At 39.7% G+C, this 15,453-nt stretch overlaps 1 protein-coding gene and 1 pseudogene across 1 annotated transcript in view; both read left to right on the top strand.

The window, feature by feature from the left end:
• Positions 1-630: 630 nt before the first annotated feature.
• The window catches only part of LOC120139539 (U2 small nuclear ribonucleoprotein A'-like), a 27,480-nt gene continuing 12,657 nt past the window's right edge, over positions 631-15,453 (top strand). The window contains exons 1-2 of the mRNA XM_039154720.1: positions 631-637; positions 7,780-7,784. The gene's annotated coding sequence lies outside the window, so the exon portion shown is untranslated. The remainder of the gene's footprint in view (positions 638-7,779; positions 7,785-15,453) is intronic.
• Positions 1,987-9,001, top strand: LOC120139494 (annotated as a pseudogene).

Here is a 15,453-nt window from a genome sequence, read left to right as displayed (position 1 = left end):
GCCGGTGTACCATGGTGTATGCTTTTCGCTGACGACATTGTCCTAGTTGCTGAAACAAAATCTGAGTTGAATAGTAGACTGGCTACCTGGAAGATTACTTTAGAAGAAAAAGGTCTAAGGATCAATATTGAAAAGACATAGTATTTATGTTCAAACTTTAGTGGGAATCAAAACGATGAAGATGTAGAAGTATGCATAGAAGGACATGTTCTCCCCTCAAATGATTGTTTCAAGTACCTAGGGTCTATGATACATAAAGATGGGGGTGTAAATGATGACGTTACACACCGTATAAAGGCGGGATGGCTAAAGTGGAGGGCCGCTACTGGAGTTTTGTGTGACAAAAATGTGCCTCTAAAACTCAAGGGAAAATTTTATAAAATGACAATAAGACCAGCGCTGTTGTATGGATCAGAATGTTGGGCAATCAAGAAGGATCACGTAAGGAGGATAGAGGCCGCAGAAATGAGAATGCTTCGATGGACATGTGGTAGGACTCTGTGGGATATGACAACAAACTCTGCTACTAGGATGTCCTTGGGGTGGTGCCTATTTCTGAAAAATTGAGGGAGGGAAGACTACGGTGGTTTGGGCATGTCCTTAGGCGACTACCGTCGGATGCGGTCAGGAGGGTAGAGTCGATTACAGTCAACGGTTCCAGAAGGAGAAGACGACCAAGGCGGAAGTGGGAAGACTGCTTGAGATCTGATTTGATGGATTTAGCCCTTACCAAGGACATGACATCTGATAGGAAAGTATGGAGACTTAATACTAGGGTAGTCGAGTAGTGTGGGTCACATCATTAGGGTGTATCATCTCTGTCTTCTTTTAATGCCTTTGTAGTAATTTTCATGACTTCTACTTTTTATACGTTTCTGTTATTGGTATTTATGAAGGCTTAGAACTGGGCTTGCTATCGTTGGCTTCTATGTATCATTCTCTTCATGTTTCCTCTTTTAAATTTAGCCGGGTCTAACGTTACTGTCTATATGCAGAGATTTTTTCTCAGGGTTTTATTTGCAGGGATTACTTCCCATTAAAGACGCACATAGGATATTAATGACTACATATGAATATTGTTCAACTATGTATTTATGTATTTATTTATACATGCATTGTATTTTTATCTATATTTTTTATTTTCTGACTGCTGAAGGTCTTTCACGGAAGCTACTCTCAACCTGGCGTTGGGGGCAGCCTACTACCCTACCTTCCCCTTACCCCATTGCATATAGGAATTGAGTTTTATTGTTGTTGTTGTTAATTTTATTTATTAAAATAAATTAATTTATTACTTTTTAAGATCAAATAATATATTTTTATAATTAAAAGATTCTACAAAAGATACCCCACGTCGTTCATTTGTATATATATATTTTTTCTATATCAAATATATATATATTTATTTATTTATTTACTAAATTAAGTGTTTTATATAATTGACTTTTTTAAATAAAAGAAAAAAATATTTTTGCAATTTTAATTTTTTTTATTAATATAGAGTGAAAATAAGATAATGTTTATTTAAATACCATAAATCATTTAATATTATACTCATGCATACGTGGGTCTCAAACTCGAGACCTTAAAAAAATTCTTAACTAGTTAAATTATTTGGTTCATGTATAATTTTAATCTTTCTTACTAAACACGTAAAGGGAATATATATAGGAAAAAGCTTTAATTATAAAAGTTATGAGGGTTTTAAAAAAATAGTTATGAGGAGAATATTGAAGATCCTTTGGCCGATTCTTCTATAACAATGAGTGAATCTAATATTCGACAAAATTGTCGTTCTTTCACATTAATTTTTAATAATCACTTGTCATAACCCTTCATATAATGACATTGTATTTAATCCAAAACATGTCTTTCCCAATACTTCAAATAATAATAAAATCATTTTCCTTCAACATCTCTATTACGTACAAATACAACCCAAGCTATTGTTGGAAGGTGAATTATCCATTTTCTTGGTTCAACAACATGGTCGCTCCTCCTCCAAACCTGGTTCATGTGGCCTACTAAGGCGGCACATCGTCAGTCCCAGATTGGCTAAACAAAGGAGATAATGCATGGCAGATGATATCCTCCACGCTTATTGGCCTTCAAAGCGTACCGGGCTTGGTCATACTCTATGGTAGCATTGTCAAGAAAAAATGGGCATTGAACTCAGCTTTCTTGGCCTTATATGCTTTTGCTAACGTGGTTCTCTGTTGGGTAATTTGGGGTTACAAGATGTCCTTCGGCCATAAGTTTTTGCCTTTTTGGGGCAAAGGTGGACCTGTCTTGGGACAGAAGTATCTAGTCAATCAGGCACTTCTGCCACAGACGACACAGTACTACAACACTGGTTGCGTCGATACATCGATGATCACGCCATTGTATCCCATGGCGTCCATGGTTTGGTTTCAGTGCGTGTTCGCAGCGATCACGCTGATCATACTCGCCGGATCAGTGATGGGGAGGATTAACATAAAGGCATGGATGTCCTTTGTGTTGCGGAAGACGGCTATCGGATAGAGAAATCGCAACTAATAATTTGAGAAAATAAAAATGAAGATAAAAGAGACACAAAATTTACGTGGAAAACCCCTAAATAATATAGGGTAAAAACTACGGGCAACGGTAGAAGAATTTCACTATGAGAAAAATAGGAATTACCTCTCTCGATCTATCAAGGAGAAAACAATGATAATTCTCTCTTGATAAAAAGGAGAAAACAACTCTCAAGAAACTCTCTAAATTCTCTCTAGTATTGGAAGAAAGCTAGAATGCTTTGGGATGGTTTTAAAGTTAAATATAGGGTAAAAACTACGGGCAACGATAGAAGAATTTCACTATGAGAAAAATAGGAATTACAACTCTCGATCTATCAAGGAGAAAACAATAATTTCACTATGAGAAAAATAGAATTACAACCTCTCGATCTATCAAGGAGAAACAATAATAATTCTCTTGAAAAAGGAGACAACTCTCAAGAAACTCTCTAAATTCTCGCTAGTATTGAAGAAAGCTAGAATGCTTTGGGATGGTTTTAAAGCTAAATGGGCTAGGATATTTATAACTAAATCTTAAGGACTTAATCTTATAAATACCCTAAAGTTTAAGTAATTAAATTTTGCAATTATACCTTACTAAAATCAACCAAAGTTGGCTGCCCACTTAGACTAAATTAACAGCCGGCTGCTGCCACAATTATTGACAATCTCCCACTTTAAGATTTGATTGGAACAATCATATCTTCACACCATTATTTCTACCTTTTACCTTCATGTTGTTACGTTTCTAACAGGCTACAAGAGGATCGACACCAGGTAAATTTATCAGCGTTGATTGCTTTCGTCATGAAATCTGCTATGTTGTCTTTGGTATGGATCTTATGCATATCTACCATCTCTTCTTCACCTTTTCACGAATGAAATAGTACTAAACTCGTATGTGTTTTGTCCTTGAAGAAATGCTGGATTCCTTGCTAGATGCAAGGCGCTTTGACTGTCACAAAACAGAGAAACATGCTCTTGATTGTGCCCAAGCTCCTCCAATAGCATCTTCAACCAAATTGCTTATTTACTGGCTTGTGTAGCTGCTACATATTCTGCCTCTGTTGTGGATGTAGCCATAACTGACTGCAATTTTGAAACCCAGCTTACAGCTCCACCAGCAACTTTGAACACATATCATGTAGTAGATTTGCTTTTATCCAAATCACATGCATAGTCAGAATCTATATACCCATTGATTAGTAAGTTTGATCCTCCGTAACATAATGCAACATTTGAGGTCCCTTTGATGTATCTCAGGATCCTCTTTACTGTATTCCAATGCTCTTTACCTGGATTCGCCATGTACCGACTAACCACTCCCAGTGCTTGTGCAATGTCTGGTCTTGTGCATATCATAGCGAAATTAAACTTCCCACAGTTGATGCATACGTACTCGAGACATCTCATCCTCTCTTCTTCACTGCTAGGACTCATACTGAAGGATAATGAAGTTAATAGAAGAGGTAGAAATTGGCTTACAATCTTGCATGCTGAATCGTGACAAGATTTTCTTCAAGTAATTCATTTGTGAAAGCCAAATCTTTCTATTACTTCTGTCTCGGTGAATTTGCATCCCTAGAATCTTGTTTGCTAATCCCAAGTCCTTCATTTCAAATTCCCTAGCCAATTGTGCCTTCAATTCTTCAATATGATCTTGGTTGGGGCCTGCAACCAACATGTCATCCACATACAACAACAATATAACAAAATCGTTATCACCAGACCTCTTGAAATAAGCACAAGGGTCTGCATTAAGTCTATTGTATCCAAGGCACATAATGAAGGAATCAAATCTCTTATACCATCACCTCGGTGCCTGCTTTAGACCGTACAGAGATTTGTTCAACCTGCAAACCAAGTTCTTCTTTTCTTTTTCTTCAAAACCTTCAGGCTGGAGCATGTAAATCTCTTCTTCAAGATTGCCATGAAGAAAAACTGTTTTAATATCTAGTTGCTCTAGATGTAAGTTCAATGTAGCACACATTGCCAAGACTACTCGAACTGTTGTTAGTCGAACCACAGGAGAGAAGATTTCATTAAAATCAATACATTCTTTTTGAGCATATCCTTTGACCACCAGTCTTGCACGATACCTCTCCACTTGATCGTCACTATTTCGCTTGATTTTGAAAATCCATATGTTACCAATTGGGTTTCTTCCTTGTGGTAGTGGCACAAGGTCCCATGTATTATTTTTATGAAGGGCTTCAATTTCTTCTTGCATCGCCATCATCCACAGTGAAGCATCTGAGCTGTTTATTACCTCCTGGTATGTTGATGGCTCACCGTCTGTTAAAGGTAGTATGCAATATTACCTTCTATAACATAATCTGAGTGCCAATTGGGACGTCTTCTCACACAATCTGATTGACGAGTTATTTGAGCTTTAGAACTCTCTGGTTCTTGTTCATCATGTGTTGGTTCTGCTTCAGAAAAATCTCATTGTTTAACCTCCTTTTCCACATGTATCTGTGTAGTCTCTGACTTTTCAATGCTATCATCGTCTTCTTTTCTTTTTAGTTTATCTTCTACAAAGATAACATCCCTATTGACGATCACTTTACGGGCAGTGGGATCTCACAAGCGATACCCCTTTACACCATCAGCATACCCCAAGAATTTGCATTTCCTGGATTTTGGATCCAGCTTTGAAATTTCTTGGGAGTTGAACATCAACACTATACTTCCAAATATGGAGGTTTAAATAATCAGGATTTCCATCCACATTCATTGGTGTTTTCAGCTCTATTACAGTTGATGGAGCTCGATTCACCAAATAACAGGCGGTATTGACTGCTTCTGCCCAAATGATTTTTCTAGGCCTGCATCCCTCAACATTGCTCTTGTTCTTTCTAACAAGGTCTGTTCATCGCTCTGCCACTCCATTTTGTTGAGGATGTTTCCCACTTGGTGTTTTCAGCTCTATTACAGTTGATGGAGCTCGATTCACCAATAACAGGCGGTATTGATGCTTCTGCCCATAATGATTTTCTAGGCCTGCATCCCTCAACATTGCTCTTGTTCTTTCTAACAAGGTTCTTTTCATTCGCTCTGCCACTCCATTTGTTGAGGATGTTTCCACTGAAACTATCTTTTGATGCATTCTTTCCTGCAAAAGTCATCAAATTCTTCGCTTGTGTATTTTCTCCATATATGTTCTGAAACACTTGACTTATTTCCATAATCAAGTTCCACCCGCGCTTTGAAGTTTTTGAAAGTTGAAAACACATCTGACTTCTTTTTAATAGGTACACCCAACATCTCCTGGAGTAGTCATCAATAAATGACAAAGTATTTGCTCTGCTAGGGATGTTACTGGTGCTTGTCCATACGTCATAGTGAACCAATTCTAGAACACTTTTGCCTCTAGAATTTGATGTGTTAATTTCAACCGTGTGCTTACTTGTTATGCAATGCTCACACAAAGTAAGTGATATTTGTTAAGCATGGAAGTAGCTTTTGCTCCACAAGGACTTTCATTCCTTGTTCTGACATGTGTCCAAGTTTCTGATGCCATAGTATTGCATAATCTGAACTACATGAGGCAACAGAGGCTTCTACTTCTAGCAAAGTCTCTCCCTTCAGCATGTACAAGTTTGCTGCTTTTTCGCCTTTCAGCACCACAATCGCTCCACGGAACACCTTCATGATTCATTTACGTATTTCAATCTTGCTAGCATTATTATCCAACAATCGTAGGATAATAATTTTCTTCAGACCTTTCACGTGCCGACATCTCGAACAACTTTAATTGTTCCATTACATCTTCAATTTGATGGTTTACGCTAATGCCAACTCTAAGGCATGATCATTGCAACTATACACAGATCCTCCTGAGACAGGTTCATAATGATGGAACCATCTCTTCTTGAGGTCATGTGATATTGCTCCCGAATCAATGAGCCTATATCTGTAAATCGTTTTCCTTCCATAGTGGTTGACGCTTCACAGCATAGAGCATCTCCATTATCTGAAGTGTTTGCGGTATTGCCTTGTGGATTGGAGTTTTTGTTTAGACTCCAACAATCCTTCTTCAAGTGACCCTTCTTTCCACAGTTGTAACACTTTAAATTCTTCTTGCTTCTCAACTTCGATCTACCATGTTTGTGACTGCTGCTTTGGCCACGTTATGTTGATCTCCCTCTCATCGTTGTCATCGTTGTCAACGCTTCTGTTGTTGCAGATTTACTTGTCTGTCTTCCTTGTTCTTGCGCTGATTTCTTCTTGTAGAAAGCAGCTGCAACGTCATCGAAGACTAGACTGGTGATATTACTGTTTTCAAGTTGATGATGAGTTGATCATACGAATCCGGTAGACTTTGAAGTAGAAGTTGAACACGTTCTTGTTCTCCTATTTTACAGCTTAAGGATGTAAGCTGAGAAAATAAAGTATTCAGTATATTTAAGTGCTCCGTCACTGAAGTAGATTCTGGCATACGGAGAGTGTACAATTTTCTCTTAAGGAAAATTTTATTGTGCAGCGATGTGGCCTCGTACAATTTGGTGAGATGATCCCATATCTCCTTAGTTGTCTTCTTCTCCTCGATGCTTGACAATACTTCATCTGCTAATGCTAGATGAAAGTTTGCCATAGCATTCCCATCCATTTTGATCCATTTGTTGTCATCTGTGAAATCCACCGCCTTTCACTGATAGCTGCTAGACAACCGTCTTTCCTCATGGACCTTCATCTTCAATTTCCACAATGAGAAATTTCTCCATTGAATTTTTCAATATCAAATTTCGTTGCCATAGCTTTTTTTACGGATAACTCTCACTATTTCACTATAGTGAATAGTTCTCTGGAACCTTCAAAAAATGGGTAATAACTTCTTATTTTCTTATGTTGGAGGATTCACCTTTTGGTGGCAACCATAAAGACAATAAGCAGATATTACACACTCAAATCTGGCTCGGATACCAATTATTGTGTGGAAGACGGCTATCGGATTGAGCAAAACCGTAACTAATTTGAGAAAATAAAAATGAAGATAAAATAGACAAAATTTACGTGGAAACCCCTAAATAATATAGGGTAAAAACCACGGGCAACGGTAGAAGAATTTCACTTTGAGAAAAATAGGAATTACAACCTCTCTCGATCTATCAAGGAGAAAACAATGATAATTCTCTCTTGATAAAAAAGAGAAAACAACTGTCAAGAAACTCTTTAAATTATCTCTAGTATTGAAAGAAAGCTAGAATGCTTTGGGATGGTTTTGAAGCTAAATGAGCTAGGGTATTTATAGCTAAATCTTAAGGACTTAATCTTGTAAATATCCTAAAATTTAGTGATTAAATTTTGCAATTATACCTTACTAAAATCAACCAAAATTGGCTGCCCACTTAGACTAAATTAGCAGCCGACTGCTGCCACAATTATTGACACTTTGTACACTTTGGCTTACTTTTAGTTACACGGTTGGTGCATTTAGCTTGTGGGGTGGAGGCTTCTTGTTTCATTGGGGAGTCATGGATTATTTCGGTGGCTATATTATTCACCTTTCTTCGGGGATCGCCGGTTTCACCGCCGCATACTGGGTTAATTTTCTAATATTATTGATGTATACACTTTCAATACATCAAATATATGTAACCGTGTAATAATTCAATACAGGTCGGACCGAGATCGAGAAAAGACGGAGAGGTTTCTGCCTAACAATATTCTACTGATGTTGGCCGGGCGAGGCTTGGGGTGGGATTAAGCTGCCGCAAACGTCATTTCGTGGCAGCTGAATACCAACATTTGTGCAGCTACAAGTCTCCTTGTTTGGAGGCTTGATGTTATCTTCTTCAAGAAACCCTCGGTGATTGGTGCCGTCCAGGGCATGATTACGGGTCTTGTGTGCATCACTCCTGGTGCAGGTTTTAACCAACCTTCAACTCTTTTTGCTTTTTTAATATATTGTATTTTCAATTGTATTCTAAAGTCAACTTACATAATGTCACACATCCATTAGATTAAATTCAATTAATCGAATCGAATTTTAATCAATTCTATATAGGTCTCGTGCAAGGGTGGGCTGCAATAGTTTTCAGTTCTATCGGGAAGCGTTCCATGGTCTACCATGTGATCGTACACAAGCGATGGACACTGCTTCAACATATTGATGACGCACTAGGAGTGTTTCATACATACATTGCCGGACTTCTCGGCAGTTCTCTCACAGGTCTCTTTGCTGAACCTGAACTTTGTAATATGTTTTTACCGAATTTAAACTCGAGAGGTGCCATTTACGGTGGTTCCGATGGGATTTTCCTCAAACAACTAGTAGGTGGATCTTTCATAATCGGATCGAACCTCGTCGTCACATCGATATTTGTGTAGCTATCAATGTGGTCATACCGTTGCGTATGATGGAGGAACAGTTAATGATCGGGGACGATGGGATGTACTGCGATGACACCTCACACAATAAGGCTTCAACTGGGGCTAAAGTGTTTAATACAACATAGTGTTAAACGTGGTTGGGATAAATGTAAATGATATGTTGGAAAATCGTTCAAGATCTTGTGTAATCACGCACTGTTTGGGTGTTTCATTAAACAAAAACTAGGCTTGTTACATTTGTGTATTTTGCTAAGTTATACGTCGTTATATATATATATGCTTGTTAATAATTGAAATTATACCAAAAATTTTAAAAATGCGAGAGAATAATATATTTGTGCGAGGATTTTTTAACTTTCTTTTAACTAATTTAAGGTGATCATAAGGTAGTATTTGTATAAAATATCTTTTAGTCTATTGATAACAAACATCCTATAAATAAAGCTATTCGAACCAATAACCTTTAGAGAAAATAATATTTTTTTATTACTAAACCCACATATGAGTTTTTTTAAAATGATTATTTTCTGATACGAAGAATGCTATAATAAACGAGAAGGAAAATACTCTTTTTTTAATAAAAAAATGAAATAACTAAACTAGCGACTAAAAGCTATCAGCTTGCATTGCAGTGCCAGTGTTTCTCTCATTGTCGCGTATGTCCTTCACTTCCGCTGGGGGGTTGTCGAAGATTAGAAAATCAGACTGTTGAGACCAAGCCATACTCGCCAGTCCACCAGCCACTCGGTTACATTCCCTGGGAACTTAGTAGAACTAAAGACACTACTCACGTTGAACAAGCGCCTGTAAATGCAGAACCCCCATAGCCATTTCCCACTCCAAGTTCACAATGGAGAATTGGAGATCGCTTCCTTGCTGTCAGTTTCGACAATAAGCTTTCGAATATTCCATTCCCAGGCCAATTGAAGTCCGATATAAATACCCCAGAGCTCGGCATAAAGTACTGAACAAAAACCAATGCTCTTTGAAAAGCCTGTAACCCAATTGCTAGAATAATTCCGAATGAGACCTCCAGAAGCAGCCCAGCCTGTCGAACTTTGTCTTGCTCCATCGGTATTTAGCTTGAAACAAGTCGCTGTTGAAGCAGTCCAGCAACCGTTCCTATCTACACGTGGGGCACGATTAATCTTCTCTAAATTCCTTTTTACGAGGGCTCGAACTGCTTCTCTTGTGAGACGAGAACTTTGTTGCAACACACTCTCACTTGCGATAAAGTCCATAGCAAAAATCAATTTATTTCGGCGCATCCAGACACCACACCATCGACCCAAACAATATATCCCAGTTCTCATCATGTATTGGGAAATAGTGTGGCTGCCTCAGGTTCTTATCAATCCAGGACAACATATCACTATTCACAAACTCGTCAAAAAGTTCGGTCTGATTACCTCCTTCCATGTTGCCATAGCCATTGGACAGTACGCAGAATATAAGAGATGCTTTCAACCGGAGCGCCACACAAAGAGCAGTTCGCATCCATGGATAAATGCCGACGGACACATTCCTCATTAGAGAGTAATCGACCTTTACAAATTGTCCATAGCAACATACGAACCCTTGGAAGGCCCTGAACTTCAGAATATCCCAAGGTGAAGCAGCAACGTATTCTCAACCTGCATTCTAGTGTAAGACGCACTTGACACAGCGAAGCAACGCTTTTTATCTTGATTCCAGCCCACAACATCAGAAGTTCAGAACCAGCATTAAATAGCGGTGGCCGTGCCGCCGCTAAAGTAAGGCATACCATACCCAGTAGCCGGTCTTGAAGAAGTTCTCAGTTCCATTCACCCTTGGTACTAACAACAGACGAGACTACTGAGCTGGCCGGAGGAAGCGTTGCATTCGGAGTGTAGAACTAGCGGCCCCAGATCCCCAAGCCAAGCATCATACCAAAAATCAATCGACGTACCATCACGCAAGGTCCAAACCAGGTTCTGTCGCATATTGTTCCAAACTACCGAGAGTCCTTTCCACAGTCTAGAACAGCTACTGCGATTTAATTCAGTTGGCACTAGATCTTTTATTTTGTATTTCAATAGCACTCGAGCCCATAACTGCGACCCCTCGGCAATTAAGCGGAACGCCATCTTCATAAGAAATTCCTCATTTTGTACATAAATCCTTTTAATTTCAATGCCTCCAATCTCCTCGGGGCAGAAAAGATCCTCCCATTTAACAAGATGCATCCCACGACGATTAGCTGAATCACCCCATATAAAATTTCAAATTAGCCGCTCAATAACTTCACAGATTTTCTTAGGGAGATAGCTAGTTTGCATTGCATACGAGGGGATAGCTGCTAAAACAGCTTTCGCTTAGGTAATTCTCCGGAAAAGAAAGGTGTTTAGTTTTCCATCCTCCTAAACGCTCTTGGACCCTTTATGAGATAGCCATAAGTAGCGTACGAAACACAATTATAAAGCAAAGGTACTCCTAAGTATCTGCCCAAGTCCTCCACCCGGGTAAATTGGAACACAATGCTTATATCAATACGAGTTTGCTCCGCAACATTCCTCGTAAAGAAAAAATTAGTCTTGGGAAGATAACTTTGTGTCCCGAGGCATTGCAAAAATAAGAGAGAATCTCTTTAATACCGCAAGTTGTGACACTGAAGCCTCCGCAAACAACACTAGATCATCCTCAAAAAATAAATGCGATAATGGAGGCTCATCCCTAGAGAGCTTAATCGGCTTCCATAATCTATCATCCACTGCTTTTTGAATAGATTAAGCCTCTTTCCATGCATAGGACAAACAAATAAGGTGAAAGCGGATCCCCTTGCTGAATTCCCCGCTAAGGTTTAAAGCTATCAGTTTGTCTGCCATTCCATAGAACCTAAATTGTTGTAGAAGTAACACAACTCATAATCAATTTATGTGTATCATTCGGAATTCCCAAATCATACAAGGTATCATCAATAAAATGCCATTTCAATCTGTCATACGCTTTTTCCATATAAACCTTTATAATCATCTAACCCTTCCGCCCTTGTTTCTTTTTCATCGAATGAATTATCTCTTGAGCAATAACAATGTTATTTGAGATACATCACCCAGGAGCAAAGTTCGTTTGATTTTCCATGATCCACTGAGAAAGAAAAGGTTTGACCCGAGCTACGATAATCTTTGTAATTGCTTTAAACAAAACTGGGCATAAGCTTATATGACGGAATTGAGGGAAATTTTCCGGGACCGCCACCTTAGGAATAAGGACAAGAAGAGTCCGATTAATATCCGCCGGAACCACGCCACTTCTAAAGCAGGATTGTACAAACTTGCACACATTTGGACCAATAATATCCCAATTATTCTGAAAAAAGAAGCGTACAAGCCATCGATACCCGGAGCTTTTGAAGGTTGCATATCAAAGAAAGCATTTTTAACCTCATCATTAGTAACATTATGTGACAAAGTCTCTAAAATCACCCTTGGAAACTGGAAGAATCGGCCCCTCAAGTTTAAGTGTGACCCACCATATTATTAGAAGTAAATAAATTTCGAAAGAAAGTCACAGCTCCATGTCTTAAACGTGCTTGATCTAAACACCAATAGATAAAATAGTATTCTTTCTTCTTCGGTTCTTTGTGCAAGCATGATAAAATCTGGTATTACGGTCGCCATCAAGAATCCAATTGCACTGGGACTTCTGCCGCCAGAGATTTTCTTTATGTTCTAAAACCAGCTCGAGTTCCTCTTTCAAGTCTTTTTCAAGTTCCATTAAAAAATCCGACTCACGACAGGAAAGAGCATTGTCAATGCCCCGAAGACGGGCTAGTAGCTTCCTCTTTCTCCTCCCTATATCCTCGAAAGTATTCAAATTCAAAACAGAAAGAGACGTTCGAAGGGTATCAAGGTTCTGCCAAGTGTCTTTGTCACTCGCCCAAGCAAAACGAAGCAAATCTTTGAAGCCTGGGTGATCTTGCCACGAGAGAAGAAAACGAAAAGGAGGAGCTGTGAGACTAGAGAGCGGAGGCTTGATTCGCATAAGTATCGAACGATGGTCCGATCCCAACTTATCAAGGTGAAGGACATGGGTATCAGGGAAAAAACACAGCCATCCCTCATTAGCCAAGCAGCGATCTAAACGTTGAAACAAAGAACCCCTTGACCACATGAAGGAGGGGCCATGAAACCGATCATCCATTAATGCATTGTAGAAAACAAGATTACAAAACCCACTGCTAGGAGACCAACAATTCAAAGCACCACCTCTTCACTCGTCGAGGTTTAATATAGCGTTGAAATCCCCTCCGAGAAGCCAAGGGTAATCCCTCTCCGCATCCAAAACTTTGAGCTGGTCCCAAAGATGCTTATGAATAGAGATGGAAGGACTAGCATAGACCACAGTAACAAAAACTGGTCTGTCCACATCAGAATCCTTTACCTGCACATGCACGAATTGATTCGAAATTTTCAGCACCACAACACTTGTTTCCGGTTTCCATAGGAGCCAAATACCATCGCTAAATCCATGAGCATCAATACGAAAAGAATTTGAGAACCCCAACGACCGAACAATATCATTAGCCTGACGACTACTAACTCGAGTTTCAAGCAAGCAAAGCTACAATAGAGGGGTTATGGCTACTCATAAAATGCCGAAAATGACATCGATACGTAGGGCTAGCAACGCCCTGACTATTCCAAAACATGCAACTAAACATGGGAAAAAACTGGGAAAAGGTTGCGGGTTAGACACCCCTATCCTTCATCTTCTCTGGCTCCAAATGAACCATCATCTCCAAATTTGATTCTGAACCAGACTCCATAATCAGCTGAGAAGTAGTATGAGTGTTAGGATTACCCTCTCCTACTCGATCCAGCAAGTTATTGCACCCATTCAGAGAGGAGAGGGCGATGAGGTGCTTTATACTGCCCATTTTTCTTCACCATCAATTCTTTTTACTTATATCCTTACTCCCCAACAAAGTGCCAGATTTAATAGATGCCACCCTTTCATGAATACTCTCCCGTTTCTCCATAGTGCCATCTATTATCGTTTTATCGCCGAATGATGACCACCTCTAATATTCATGTCTCGACTCGGACATGAGTATCATTCCCCATAATCGAAGGGGGCACACTAATTCGTTTGTACAGTCAACAAGTTGGTAACTTCTCCCTACAGCTGTCTGCTAGTAACCAGCTTGAACATAAGTAACCTGATGGTTTGTGAAGGTGTTTCTTGAATTGCCTGTTATCGTCGAAGGTGCCCTGTCAGCACTCACCGTCTCATGCACAACACTTTTACCTTTTGTTTTAACTACCTTAGGAGAAATGCCAATATCTCCTGCCTTGCCAATATCCAAACCCGGGGTGGTATTCTCCCCATTAACTTCATAATCTAATGAGTTAAGTACATCAAATCTTGAAGTGCCTGCCTGATTAGATGAAGCAACACCTTCTTTTGCTTTGGGGACTCTACGTTTCCGCCCTATCGCTATCATCCAAGGACCATAAAGGTCTTGTCCTTTGTCTGTGTTTTCTCCGGATACCTGCTCTCCAACCTTCTCTACCTCATCCGGCTTTGAGTTTGCTGCTGCTTTTGTGCTGCAACGATCATTCGAATGTCCATAAACCCCACAGTGAAAGCATATTTTGCAGACCCTCGTACTCAAGCTTTTGGACGAATCCATCAATCCCAATGCAAGGAAGCAACGGTTTATTCAAAACCACGGCCACCGCTAGTTGAGCAAATTTTCCCCGTTCCCCGGCATTATATTATAATCAATCTTAATGACTTTCCCAATTTCCGCTGCAAGGAGATGAAAAAGTGATTTGGTGTAATAACGGTACGGTAATCCTGGTAAACAAATCCATACAATAACTTGCGACGGATGCTTTTCTTCAGTTCCAAAACTTCTACTCCATAGCTGGACTGTTAAATAGCTTCCGAATACCACCCAAGGGCCTTCAGTCAAAACCTTCGTGTAATCTGTATCTAATTCAAACCTCACAGAAAGTAATCATTATCGAGATCGATAAGTTGGAAACGACCACACGGTTGCCAAAGAATATTAATCTTGTTCCAAAGTGCCCTATACCCTATCGTTTTTCCTAAGAGACGAACGATGACTGTTTTCCTCATATTGTAGTCGATAGAATCACGTACACGCTTAGAGAATTGTATGACAGGGTAGGCACCACTTTGATCAACAGATACATCGCCTTCCTGGATCACGACTTCTTCCTCATTCAATTCAGGGAACGGTGGACGTTCTGAAGCGTCTCCTCCAATTAGCGTGGCTGCATATGATCTCCCAGTGCCACCGTTGTTGACAACCAGTTGACTAGCAGAAAGCTGTCCTATCTCCTGAGCCACAGGCTCCATGGCAATATCCCTAGCCTAGCGTCGCTAGGAGCGTTGTCCACTACATGCATAACCATAAGGTAACCCTAGTATCTTCCAGTTCAAGACCAACCCTGTTCTTCTTTGAAGCCCTTTGAGTATTGATCGCCAGTGGAGAGCCCTACCGCTAGAGCGACGATGGGACAGCCACTACGGCATCCGCCTCCGGAGGCTAGAATTTCGTTCATTCTCCAGCCCTAGCACGAGA

The sequence above is a fragment of the Hibiscus syriacus genome, unplaced genomic scaffold (assembly GCF_006381635.1).
Source record: "Hibiscus syriacus cultivar Baekdansim isolate YM2019G1 unplaced genomic scaffold, ASM638163v2 tig00110761_pilon, whole genome shotgun sequence".
NCBI classification, from domain to species: domain Eukaryota; kingdom Viridiplantae; phylum Streptophyta; class Magnoliopsida; order Malvales; family Malvaceae; genus Hibiscus; species Hibiscus syriacus.
Note: the sequence above shows the minus strand (reverse complement) of the source record. Positions and strands in the feature narration are given on the sequence as shown.